This window comes from Lucilia cuprina, chromosome 6, assembly GCF_022045245.1.
Source record: "Lucilia cuprina isolate Lc7/37 chromosome 6, ASM2204524v1, whole genome shotgun sequence".
Classification (NCBI taxonomy): Eukaryota; Metazoa; Arthropoda; class Insecta; order Diptera; family Calliphoridae; genus Lucilia; species Lucilia cuprina.
The window spans coordinates 17,346,331-17,361,508 of record NC_060954.1 but is presented as its reverse complement, the minus strand read 5'-3'; the positions used below and the strand labels follow the sequence as shown (position 1 = coordinate 17,361,508).

Below are 15,178 nucleotides of genomic sequence, written 5' to 3'. Positions count from 1 at the left end.
CTGTTAACTGATTAACAGCGCTCTGTTAGCTGCAAAATGAGCACTGTTAACAAATCTGGTTTGTGTCTTTGCTAGTTAAATTCGAATTTAACTTCACACACACAAAATATTCAATAAAATGTAACAAATTTTTTTAATTTAATGAAAGATGCAAAGCCTAGCAATGACTCCCCGCCCGCTTCTTGTCACCAACTGATTGTGACAGTCTGACAAAAAGTTTGTTTTATTCATTTAGAAAATAAAATTGTTGACTTTGTGTTTTGTTGAACGTGTTTTTTTAAAGTCATTTGCAAAACACATGTGAAAATGCGTTTTATACATTTCATAACAAAAAAAATAGAAATAAAAATTTAAAATTGAAAAAAAAAAATTGACCGGATGTTTTTGGTATAAAGATAATGCCTTAAATGCTAAAAAAAATAATAAAAACAAAAATAAGAACAAATAAATAAACACAACTGCAAAACGTAACGTACATATTTATGACGACTACACAAGTAAAGTTTAGTTAAAAAAATAATAAAAAAAAGTCGTAAAAAAATTATAAATATAACATAAAAAATACTACTAAATTAAAAGAAAAAAATTGTAAATAAAAAAAGAAAATATTTACTTTTTTTGACAAAATTTCAATGCATTAACTCAGGAAAAGACAACCAAAACTGAGGAAGTGAAATATTTTGAAGAACGCATATTTTTATTCAAAAGATCATTTGAAGATCAGTACTAATTGTTCAGAGAAATGCTGAAGTTTTACTCAAAAGAAAAGACTAAAAGCCACAAATTGTTACTGATGTATCAATTATAATAATGTATTATATTTCAGAATATTAAAGGAAAATTTTGGTATTTTTGAAACAAAATTTGTTTTTATCGGTAAGGAAAATCTTTAAGAAACAAATATTTTATTAATAAATGGCAGATCAATTCCTGTGCCTTAGACTCAGACAGTCACAGTCGAGTTTCAGTCTGAGATAATATAAGATCATTTTAATAATAATAATGCTCCGATAAGTTTGTATAGATTTTGTGAATAGATCCCTATTAGTAATTTATAGTAAGAGCGAGAACCTAGGTTTGGTTATCACAGGTAGCCTAGCCTATTTACTTGGGTCATGTTGATCCCTTTGTAAAAGAAGTAGAAAACAGAGACAGTAGCAAAGAGAAAGAGAGGATGAGAGGAAGATTTCATAGAATGAGAAGACCAGGTCTTCTGCCAGGGATTAAAAGTATGAGTAAAAGGTTCACATCCATTCTGACAAATTTACGAATGCCAAAATAGAGCGATCCAAGGCTGACACCAGCTCTTGCCAAGGTGTCAGCAATTGTCATACGAAATCCCATGTTCCCAAATTAGGGTAATGTTCGAATGTATCGGCATCTTATTGAGAGACGTCCGGCATTAGTGGACAATTCTGAATGGAGAAAACGCAACAATTAGGGACTTAAAAGCAACTTGACTATCGGTATAAATTCTGATATCCCTGTTAGATATCCGATAGTACTTTAGCCAATTTAACGCCCTCTTTATCGCTGATATTTCAGCCTGAAGGATATTACATTCATCATTAAGTCGGAAGAAGATTTTCGTTCTAAATTCCTTAAATGAAAATGCCACCACCAACACCTTTCGTCGTTTTGGATCCGTTTGTGTATATGCGGAAACAATTATTTGGCGGAAGGAGAGATTCTTGCGACCCCGAAGAAATGTAATATCGGAACTTTTCTTACTAGAGACGGTAATCACATGATGAACTCGTTACTATCATTCCGGAAATGATTGTCATGATATAACTATCGTCTAGAACAATCAATGATGTTATATTCCATAGATCTTGAATGCTGCAGTCTATAAACATCTGTCTCGATTGACTATTATCAAGTGATCTTTTATCAGCCTTTAGAGATCGACAATGAAAGATGCCAAGAACTGTCTTGATCATCGATTTTTGAATCTTTCCGTTTGCAAACACGAAATCGTTGAGTTATCTTCGTTTGATACCCATTAATTTGGGTTTAAAGTACAGCATCCCGAAAGGATCTCTTAAATAACCGGGACAAGATGAAGTCCGAAACTTTGCCCTGTAGATTATATGGCTCCAGAGTACGAGCCCACTTCAAATCATTCGCAGGAAAAGTCAAGGATACATTTGACACCAGAAGTTTATAGTAACGGCAGATTAAGTGTTATTGCTAGCACCTTGCTGTTCGAATTACAGACACATTTGGGTTCATATCGCTAATCCCTTTTGGACCACCTGATGGTAATATTAGCCACATTGAAAAGATCATCAAGGTAACATGTGCCGGGTCGTACATTCAATGCAGTTTATTGTAGTCTTGAACAGTGACAGATACTTTCAATTTTCTTGATCTTACCTTTTAATTACATTAACTTCCGATTTTCCCGATCTCCATAGCTTTTATAGAATTTTAATTAGTTATCATACCAATAAAGATCTTTATAATGCTTCCATTTAAACCTAGATATCTGTAGGTTTAAATGGAAGCATTATTGATCTAGCCGGCAACTTTAAATTACATTCACTTCTAATCTCTCCATTTGATCAGATTCATAATAATCTAGGTCTTGCTATCAACGAAATCTCTCTGATCTGTATAAAATAGGTTGTTACCTGTCAAATGATCTATAAACCTTCATGCTTGATTGACAATATACTTTTCTCTGATTAGATCAGTAACCGAATCATGTTCGTCCGTGAAGTAAAACATTGTAGTGTCTATCGGTATCGGCATCTATCATCGTCAACTCTCCAGGATTTCTTTTGTAAACCGACACTATCGCAGTGATTCCGTACGAATCTTTAGAGTAGTTTTGAGTCACCAAGATCACCGAATACCCAGATATACCTTTATGTTGCAATCAATTCGAAAGATTTCATAACAATGCATTTCTATGATAGATTATGGGACATATTTATGATCCCTTCATTGATCGTTATTTGAATATTGGACATTCGGTTGCAATCTATTGCTACTTTCTATACATCTGAACGTTACAACTATCAGTACAAAAACGTAAGCTTTAAAGACAAAGTTTCTCAAAATCGATTCTAGAAACAATTTGTTCAAAATTTTCAAAAAAGAATAAAAAATTTGTTCAACATTCAGAATTTTCTAAAATACAAAGTTAAAAAGAAAACGAAACAAATCTATAGTGTATAGCAATTCCTAATAGTTTATGTACCTCCATCTAGAAAAAAAACTGTTGACATTTTTTACACAATCTAAATTTTCTCAATCAAAATGCCACGCTAAATAAATCAATTTGTAATAATAGAAATGAATGAATGTCAAAGAAATTTAATAGAAAAACAAAAAAAATAATAAAACAAATTCTTTCAAAATCTGATCTCATCTCCACCCAATCACATTACGACAATAAAAAAATAAAAATAATAATAATGAACATCATTACCATCATCATCATTATAAGGAAAAGTGAATGTGAATGAATTGAAATGAAATGAATTAAAATTCATATGTGAATTTTAGAATTTTGTTGTATAAATGAAACAGTGTATATGTTTAAATTCTATAATGAGCTCAGAGGCAAATTAAATTCAATTAAATAAACAAACGTACAAAATACAATTTTAATTTGGTTGAAATTCAAAACAACAACATCAGCAATAGAACAACAAAAATTCTACAAAATTATTTGAAAATATAAAATATCAACAAAATAGAAATGAGACCTAATTAAGATCAATGGACTTTTTGCTTTTGCCAGCCAAATACAACAAACAATAAACGGCAACAACACACACTCACTCACTCACTCACTCACTCACTCACAAAAAAGGAGAGTAATTAAAAATGCCACAAAAACAACACAAACAAGGCAACGGCTAGCAAGACATCAGCAACAAGTTACTTTAACGGCAATTGTGTTGTGTGAGAACAAAATATCAAAGTTGCTTGAATGCAACAGCATATATAACAGAATATTTATTTTTTAACAGTGGGTGGCATAAGTGGATGCATGAAAAGATTTACCGTTAGTTACATTTGTTTGCTTTGTTTGCCTATCTCAGAGTATTCAATCCGCTTGACTTTCATTGCCGCAGAGGGATGTTCCATTACAAATTTTACAGATCTGAAGATCAACAGGATCTTACGATAATTGACGCTGTATTATCAGTCCATAAACAGTCCGTATCTATTCATTCTATTTGGGAAAACGAAGACTCTTAAATACCAAAACATTGGAAGAACAATGCCGAAGGATGTCGCCAGTAGGTTTCATAAATCCGCTAAACAAAAGTTAAAAGTTGTTTATAATGTCCTATAAGGATGCACCTTTTTCTAGCACATCATCTTAGATTAAACAAGCCCCGAATATTTCATTCCATCACGTAGCACTTCCAAACAAAAACCTAAAAATATCTTAATAAAAACTAGATCACAATTGACACCCTTAATATCTTAAAAGATCTTGTTCAAGAACTAGATCAGATTAATTTTGGATTCTAGTTTGAAGAAATTATTTAATCTCGTACTTAGTTTCAAGTTTCCCTTGTGATAACTTATGGTAAATTAAACTTTAATCCAAATGGAGTTTGGTTTTAAAACATCAATTTAAAAACGTTTGTTTGTTTACCAAAAACGCCATTAGCGGCTCAAGTGGAGCAGCAGCTTTCTACTTCCTCATCGTAGATTATGGTGGTATCTCATGCCACGAACCAAGAATATACATTTGGTTTTGTAAGAGAGAATCAATAGATATCATATGTCTTTGCGATCCCCAATCTTATCTACACAAGATCTTTTCAAGGAATTTATATTAAGTTAAAACCTGTGAGTTTCGGGAACTTACTTTATAATAGTGGGAACTGATTACTGTCACGGATAAGTAACATTGAGTTCAAGAACTTCAAAATAGATTTTAGAGCATTGGCTGTTTCCGGAAAGTTGTATTCCTTAACGATCTCCATATCATCGATGTTATGCCGATAAACCATTGTTACATATAAGTAACTTTGTTCTATACTCTTCTAGTTTAAGAAACTTCAAAATTGAATTTGAAACACCTTACGTTTCAAATTGAACCTTTTGAATTTGTAGAACTACTTATTGTTGTTGTAACAGGTTGACTGTAACTAAATGTTCTTCCCTGGGGAAAAAAACTTCCGGTTGATACAGCTGAGTTGATAATCTCTAGCCGGTAGAGGTCGATCGGGTCGTTTCGGAACGAAGATTCAATTGTCGTGGATATGTGTAGAACTACTTGACAGAGTGTGGTGAATGACTTCGGATTGTAGGGTCTTCATAGTGACACAGGTAAACATCGTCTTGGGATACTTGGAGGAAAACAATTGATGCGTAATTGTAAGTTTGAAGAGTTGTAATCTATTAAAGATATTTAAAAATCAATCCAGGAGCTATTCACTTTTAGCAAAGAGCCAGAATCAAAGAATTGGGAAAAAAGACTTAAGGAGTTGGATGTAAGAAATTGTTCCAGAAAAGTGAGCTTGATAGTTATATTAAATCCAAAGAGGCCACCATCGGGCCTCTTGTGTGCTATTTTATCAGTGTTTCGATGAGAATCGAACCCATGACCATCGGTCTAAGAGTCTTAAAGCAAACTCCAGCAAAATAAATGTTTGCTTTTCTTCATGGTCTAAAGAAATCATTGTTTCATACTTTCCCAAAACGATAGAGATATTTCAAAACTCCCTTTAATACAAAGACTATCATTAAATCCTTATTTAACACTTCCATCTGATTATGAAATTGAATTCGCTGTAAATTTTGTTCTCCAGCATTGAGTGTTACAAGTTTATATGAAGGAAGATCAGAATCAAAGAATTGGGAAATAGACTTAAGGAGTTGAATATAAGAAATCGTTCCAGAAAAGTTAGCTTAACCACCACGACCATCAGCCTAACAGACTTGAGGCATACTCCAGAAAAGTAAATGTTTGCTTTTCTTTCGTCCTTTTCCCTTCAATACTATGAATATTGTTTAGAATGTCGATACCTTATGGCTTTCAAACTCTTTCATCCGATATATGACATTGATTTTGCTGCAAATTTAGTTCTCCAGCATTACGTGTTACAAGTTTATAACAAGAAAGATCATGATCGAGGCACGATCAAAATTTCGACATCAGAAACTCTGATTTTATTCGAGTAAACATTGCCCCTCGGTTTTTGTTCTATTGCAATATTTGAGCTCTCCAGGCGGATTATTACTCAATCAGGATCGTGTTGAAATTTCAAGACACATTAACTATTGTTGTTAACACGAACAAGATCATGTCACGAAGTAAAAGAGTGACGTGAAGAATGAATAACATCAGCAAAAGATCTGATTTATGTTGGTGGGCAGATAACATAAGCTGCGTTATTACCTTTTTACGATTGAAACTAACGATCAAGCAAATATATACAACAAATGTGAATACATCAACTAAAATTAACGATTGAAAACATTCATCCTTTGGCGATTAAACTTTCTTCATTTGCAATATTTTCCCAACACTGTACTTACACATTGAATGAATAATGTAATGTGAACTATTGCCATAAAAACAAAAACAGTTTCATCCAGACATATCGAGGAGGCATACAATGATGAAAGTAAGCAGCTGGGAGGGTGGTGTAAATGAAAATAAAAATATATTTTCTTTAAATTGGCTACAAATACAATTTAAACGTAGAAATTTTCTATAAACGTTGGCATTTGATTTTTAGATTTTGTTTTTTTTTTTTTTTTTGTTTTTATTGCGCTTTCTGCTATGCCAGACATAGAGCCTCAGTAAAAAAAGGAAATAAGTAGAAATATGTATGTGTAAGTATTAAACTTAAAATGGACTTTTCAACTCTCCGATATAAGTGAATTTCGCACAAACGATTGCACTCCGCTAACAGTTGTTGCCATAGACAGATGAAAATTAAAAAAAAAAAAAAACATATAAAAAAACTAAAATGTGGACGTCATTATGTACGTGAACTGCCAATGAATACCGATGTTTACGGGATTTTATATATCTATATAAATACGTTCACATATTGTTTGGTAGGTACTATCTCCATGTGTGAATGTACTTGCTGTTTGTTACCAAATTTAGACGAGACATTTAGGAAAACAATTTACAGTATGTCTGCTGTTTGTGTGACATTTTATACTGTCTATATAGTTGTTTCTATTTTAGTTAAGTTGTTGTTGTTGTTTTCTTATAAATTTAATATATATATTATTTTGTTCATAAAGCCTTTTTTAGTTGATTTATAAATCTTGTAATCATTTATTTCTTAAGAAGACCAAAAAAAAATTAAGTTTTTCTTTTTTATTCACTTTAATTTTCTTAATATGGTCTCAAGTTAGAAAACTTGTTTCAATATAATCAAATCCATATTTGTAGTTTTATAGAAATATATATAGCTATAATAATCATAAAACTAAATAGATTTGTAATCATTTTTTAAGGAGTTATAATCATTTATATTGTCAATGTTTTGTTTTGGAGTTTAAATTATTGTTAAAATTTCCTTTTCTGTTTGATCAATCAAAATATGTGATGTACTGGTGGAAAAGAACAATTTACATTTAAAATGAAATTAAATATATGGACTGTAGTTTCTCAATTTATCAAGAATTTAAATTTTTCGAAAATAAAGGGATTCTGCTTTAGAAACAGAGGAATGACATGGAAATTTCGTCCTCCAGTATGATGCGATCTTTGTGTATACTATATGTTAAATGAATCTATTCAATTAGATCAGGATCAGCAGTTCTATTATAGCAAAATTTCGCGGTATTTTGGAACCCCGGTAGTTTAAAGCTGATTACAATAAAAAGATAAAGATATATAATACAAATGCTGACATCAGTTGAAGAGAATTCAAATTTTCTTCTCCGTTATTACAAGATCTAAGTTATTATGAAGCTTTAAAGATGGAAAAAATCAATATCTTAAAAAAATTCTTTTATAAGTAAATTAGATACCAAATATTGTAACAGAAAAGTAACTGATCGGCTGAAGAGTTTTCAAACTCTCCTCTCCGTTACAACACAATCTTAGTCTACTATGAAGCTTTAAAGTAAAATGTCTGCGAGTTTCTTTAACTAGATCTCAATTTCGTAAGAAAAGTAAGTGATCGGTTGAAGATTTTTCAAACTCTCCTCTACGGTATAACACGATCTTATTCTACTCTGGAGCTTTAAAGATGAAAACGATCAATATCTTGAAAAAATGTATTTTATAAGTAAATAATTGCAACTATCGGTAACTAGATTTCAAATTTCGTAACAGATAAGTAACTGATCGGTTAAAGAGTTTTCAAACTCTCCTCTCCGTTACAACACGATCTTAGTCTACTCTGAAGCTTTAAAGATGAAAACGATCAATGTCTTGAAAATGTGTTTTATAAGTAAAATAACTTCTAGTTTCTTTATCTAGATACCAAATATCGTAAGAAAAAGTAACTGATCGATTGAAGAGTTTTCAAACTTTCCTCTACGGTATAACACGATCTTATTCTACTCTGGAGCTTTAAAGATGAAAATCATCAATGTCTTAAAAAATGTCTGTTATAAGTAAAATAACTGTGAGTTTCGGTAACTAGATTCCAAATTTCGTAACAGAAAAGTAACTGATCGGCTGAAGAGTTTTCAAACTTTCCTCTTTTATTTATGAATTTCATTTATAAATAAAATAACTGCGAGTTTCTGTAATTAGATTCCAAATTTCGTAACTGATCGGCTGAAGAGTTTTCAAACTCTCCTCTTCGCTTTAAGACGATCTTAGTCTATTCTGAAGCTTTAAAGTTAAAAATGATCAATGTCTTTTATAAGTAATAACTGCGAGTTTCTTTTATTAGATACCAAAGAGAGAAAAGTATCTGATCGGTTAAAGAGTTTTCAAACTCTTCTTTACGGTATAACACGACCTTATTCTACTCTGCAGCTTTAAAAGGGAAAACGGTTAATGTCTTGAAAAATGTATATTATAAGTAAAATAACTGCAAGTTTTGGTAACAAAATTCCAAATTTCGTAACAGAAAAGTAACTGGGCGGAATTCCTTGATTTGAATCTTTTTAAAGGCAATGTCGTTTTAGAAAAGTTCACTGGCCTTGTTTCTAAATAAAATCACAACGATGTAATGGACTCATAGAGAAGTCGTTAAGAAGTTTTGAAAAGGTAATTGACCTTGCTTCTAAATTAAATCACAACGATGTAATGGACCCGTAGAACATTATACTTATCATAATCCTGCTTATTCCATTTGATTATAGAAAACTAATCAAACTTGATTTAAACTTTATGATTTTAAACTTTATCTATGAAACCAATAAAAAAGTTAAATTAAAGAATACTTTAATACTTTGCGTTATATTTGTGATCTTCATGTCACCTCCCTGCAATAAACTCCAACTGATCTTTACATAAGATCATATCTGAATATCACAGAAATTATTTACATCCAAAACTAAAAAACTGGTTGGTTTTTGAGTCGAGAATTTATTCAGTTATGTATGTCCCTGAAAAGATTCTGAGATATATCGATCGTGAAGCACAGAGTTGCATTAATCGGGGCTCTCAAGCCTGACACTATTACCTTGATCATGAATCATAGTCTTTCATTAATCGGGGCTCTTTAGTCCGACACAATTACCTTAAAATTTATTTTAAATTTTATTGTTTTTACAATATGAGGTCTAACTGATAAGTTCAACAACAGGTTCGATGTTTAGCACTAAAGGATCCAGTCAAATACTAATTCATTTACACAAATACTACGTGATATAAATAGCCTTAGTAAATGTCTATAATATCTTGGTAAATGAAGGCTCTTTGATAATATGAATTGTCTTTAAAGATTTTCGGTCAAGAATAGCAACAATCCCAGAAGAGAAATTCTGTTGGAAAGATCACCGTTTACATCACTAATATATTTTCAAGTTTAAACAAATATTTTTCTAAGTGACTTGTCATTTGTTTCTCCTTTCTAATATCTTTCTAATACTAAAGTTCTAAAGTAACCAAACAATAAGCGCTATCTTTACATTCACTACAAATTGATAAAAAAAAACTTTTGTTTGGCCATAGTGCACATAGAGATCGTGCAAAAAGTAAAACAAACTGAAAAAAACAAACACAGTCTAACTGACAGACAGACATATAGTCATCATCTCGAGTCAGAAATTTGTTAATTGTTTGTTAATTAAATTATCTGTTTTTAATTGTTGAAAAACAACAATAATAACAGAAATTAAAACAATACAAAATACAAAACACTTGTTGTGTTATCTTTATTTACTTGTTAACTTTAAAAATTCAATATTTAAAAGCGCATTAAGAAAACAAAAAAATATAAAAAAAAACAGAGATATTGAAATTTAAACACAACAATTACCTTGACATTGAGTACCGAAATGTCAGAAGAAAGAAAAACACAATTGCGAATTAATCACGGAGAAGACAATGTCTTGTCATGGATAGAAACATTTTGAAGATTATTAAGAGTTTAAGAAACTTTTTTAATCATATGTTATAAAATCGCCATTTTTTTAGAAGTCAATGTAATTTATATCGAAAAAATGTAAAGTTTAAATTTGGTGCAATAAGTGATGAGCACGAGCTCTCTGAGTGGTTTTGTTTTTATAATTGTAAGGTTATAAAATTTCGAAATACTACGCACTAAAGATAGAGTCTGTTTTGAAGTACTACACACCTAGATTAGACTATAGACTAGACTATAAACTCGACTATAGACTTTACTATAAACTAGACGTATGACTACAGACTAGACTATATATTAGACTATAGGCTTGATTATAGGCTGGACTATAGGCTAGACTATTGACTAGACTATACACTAGAAGACAAACTAGACTATAGACTAAACTACAACACTAGACTATAGACTAGACAATATACTAAACTATCGACCAAACTAGACTATAATACAGATAAGACAATAATACTAGACTATAGATTTGACTATAAAACTAGACTATTGACTAGACTATAGAGTAGACTATAGCCTAGACTATATACTAGACTATAGGCTAGACTATAGAGTAGACTATAGACTAGACTATAGAGTAGACTATAGACTAGACTATAGAGTAGACTATAGACTAGACTATAGAATATACTATAGAATAGACTATAGAATAGACTATAGACTAGACTATAGACTAGACTATAGAATAGACTATACTATAGACTAGACTATAGACTAGACTATAGACTAGACTATAGACTAGACTATAGACTAGACTATAGACTAGACTATAGAGTAGACTATAGACTAGACTATAGACTAGACTATAGACTAGACTACAGACTAGACTATAGACTAGACTATAACTAGACTATGGACTAGACTATAGACTAGACTAGACTATAGACTAGACTAAAGACTAGACTATAGACTAGACTATAGACTAGACTATAGACTAGACTATAGACTAGACTATAGACTAGACTATAGACTAGACTATAGACTAGACTATGGACTAGACTATGGACTAGACTTTAGACTAGACTATAAACTAGACTATAGACTATACTATAAACTAGACTATAGACTAGACTATAGACTGGACTATATACAAGACTATAGACTAGACTATAGACTAGACTATAGACTAGACTATAGACTAGACTATAGACTAGACTATAGACTAGACTATAGACTAGACTATAGACTAGACTATAGACTAGACTATAGACTAGACTATAGACTAGACTATAGAATAGACTATAGACTAGGCTATTAGCTAGTCCAAACACATAATAATATGCTTGTTAATGTATTACTTCATATAATTGTCAGTATATTAGTTCATAGACTTATCAATAGAATAGTTCATAGACTTGTCAATTAACTAGTGCGCAAACCAAAACAATATTTAGTTATTACGTAAATCAGATCTTTTAATAACGAATCCAAATAAAGTATTTGCATTACAGAAATTTTAAAATTTCAATAAAAAAGTTTTACCACAACATTTATCCTTCATTTAAATAATCATATCTTTAGTTATTTCTTATTTTTATTATTATTTGCTATAAATATATTTTCAATTGTATTTCTCTGGTGGATAAGAATTCATAAGTACATTCTATGACCCTCATATAGACCACATGACCACAAAAGATTTAATAAATTATTACATGAGCAACAAGTAAAAACTCATTGAAAGAAAATCTTTTCAATTTACAAAACAATTTTTCAATTAGTGGACAAAGACATTAAAAAAATGTTCACCATAAAATAATAAAAAACTTTAATAATAAATAATAAAAAATAGTAATACAAAAGTAAGTTGAACTATTATAAATATTAATTGAAATGATGTTCATTTTATTACATATTTTTATGGGAATTTTATATAGATTAGAGACCTTCTTTACTTGGGTTTTAAGATACTTTACAACTTATCCGATTCTTAGTTCCTTCTTTAATATAAGATTTTCTGAAAAAGTAGATGTTAACATTGGACTCTAGTGTCCATTACAATTAAGAAGATTTTTGTTTTGTCATCTAAGTGAATTATAATTTACATAAGCTTTAAAATAAAAAAAATATAATTAATAATTTTTTACCTTTAATTTGTTTATTATAGCCATTGAAAACGTCTTTGGACTTTCAATTCATTAGTTAATTGAAGTAATTAATGTTGACTTTGATCTAAGATGGAAAGAAATAAAAAAAATAATTCATTAATAATCAATTAATAAAAAAACAAATTATAAAAATATTTTTTAATTACATGTAATCTTTAAATAAGTAAAATTAATTGTGTTGGTTTAAGTTTGGGTAGAATGGCATATGTCAAAGTATTTTGTTTGTTGTCGGTTGGATTTATCCCATTTTGCTACCAAATTTCAGATGATTGATAAGGGACTATCTTCCGGCAGCACTTCGGTTAAAACTATTTTGAACAAAGCGATTGAAAAGTTTGTCATCAACTCTTATGACGCTTAGAAAATTCAGAAGTTTAGTGCTTTTTGCTGTAATTTTTAAAATAGAAAAGTACCGTGGTACCACCATGACATTTTCAGTACTTTTTTTATAGTCTATAGTCTAGTCTATAGTCTAGTCTATAGTCTAGTCTATAGTCTAGTCTATAGTCTAGTCTATAGTCTAGTCTATAGTCTAGTCTATAGTCTAGTCTATAGTCTAGTCTATAGTCTAGTCTATAGTCTAGTCTATAGTCTAGTCTATAGTCTAGTCTATAGTCTAGTCTATAGTCTAGTCTATAGTCTAGTCTATAGTCTAGTCTATAGTCTAGTCTATAGTCTAGTCAATAGTCTAATCTTTGTCTAGTATATAGTCTACTCTATAGTCAAGTCCATAGCATAGTCTACAGTTTGGTCTATAGTCTACTCTATAGTCTAGAGAAAGATAAGTTTAATGCTTTGAAAACGTAATAAAACACTTTTTTTCAAGTTAGTACTATTTCAAAATTTATATTTTCCAAGCCTGGTTTCCTTGCTGATGGTTTGATGGGTTGCTTACAGATTGCGTTTCGACAATCCCATTCGTTCTCTTCTACACAAATTACAGATTATATAACTTGTGTGCTCGAGTGAAGGGAGCTTTAGTAGATCTTTGTGTGTAAAAACAGGATTTTAATCATTTTAATGTTAAAAAATTTTATATATTTTTTTTAAATTTCTATGACACGTTATTGAGAGACATTTCAACTTGTCAAATATGTACAATAATCAAGGTTATATAAGACGATATCTGAAAGTTGACATTCATATCATTACAAATTAATTTGATTAAGTTAAATTTTCATGTGCAATCAGTGTTAAGATTCTTTTTTTTATAAAAATCCAAGAATTCAATGAATTTTCCATTTTCATTTATTAACAAAAGTGTGCAAGACAAAATGGATACAAAACGAAAAACAACAGAATAACATGCGCATGATGAAAAAATAACGTCAATAATATTAATGTCAAAAAAAAAATTGTAGACACAACTTAATATTTTGTTTTTCATGTTGTTTACATAAGAGAATCTTGTTCATTCATTCATTTATTTTCCTTTGTATTTGACTTCGATTTTTTTGTCTCTATTATACAATAAAATATTGTTGGTAGAAGAAGAGAATGGGAAAAAGATATTGCAAAGAAGAAGATGATGAAAAACAACAAATATTATTGTTGTTTATGCTTAAATTCATCAACTGACAACTAAACAGTCACTAGCAATTGATTAACATTTAAATGATCGAATGAATAAATGAACGAACGACGACCGCCCACACATGCGAATAACACAACAATAACAACAACAAATATTCATTTAAACTTAATAAAATTTAGATTTAGATTTTTTTGTTTTTATTTTTATTTCATTTATAACGTGTATTCATCATCATTTTATGAATTGAAAACAACTGGTTTTTATTATTGCTATAGTTTTTTTTGGATTTCATTTTGTGAATTAAAACATTAACGGATATTAACAACAACAAATAATGATAGTAATAACATCTATAGTAGCAACACAAATATATAGATTACAAAATCTATATAGAGAAAAAGACTTTTAAATCTAATTTTGATTTTATTATTTTTGTTTATGTAGTGGTAAAATTTATGTTAACTAGAATTTAAATAATAACAACAACATTACCATTAAATAAGAGTAATAATATATATAAAATTGAGTAATAAAACCATCGTCATTTGGGAAGTAGAAAAAACAACAACAAAAATCAAAACATCTAACTGGTTATGAAATCTTTACATCCAGCGCTGGGGGACTATAATTACATGTAATTGTATTGAATTTTCAATTGTATAGTTTTGTTTTTATTAAGGAACTATAAAACTTAATTCAATTGTTGGTTTTTAAAATGGAAAATTGTAGAAAATTATTACAAAAGGAAATATTTAAAGCTTGTTTAAAAGAGTTATGAACATTATGTGCAATTAACTATTTAAAAAAATTACTTTATTATTTAGGGCAATACGATTAATGTTCTATTTAAACTTTGTCTATAGTTAAAACAAAATTTGACTTTTTGCAATTTATGAAAAGTTGATGCCAGAGTAAAGAAGTTCTGCATCGAGACTAGACTATAGACTAGACTATAGACTAGACTATAGACTAGACTATAGACTAGACTATAGACTAGCCTATAGACTAGACTATAGACTAGACTATAGACTAGACTA

At 29.9% G+C, this 15,178-nt stretch overlaps 1 long non-coding RNA gene across 1 annotated transcript in view; it reads right to left on the bottom strand.

Moving 5' to 3' along the window:
* Positions 1–15,178, bottom strand: part of LOC111675942 — a 56,018-nt gene that overhangs the window by 2,599 nt on the left and 38,241 nt on the right. The window contains exon 3 of the long non-coding RNA XR_006941490.1: positions 12,587–12,671. This is a non-coding gene — a long non-coding RNA (uncharacterized LOC111675942). The remainder of the gene's footprint in view (positions 1–12,586; positions 12,672–15,178) is intronic.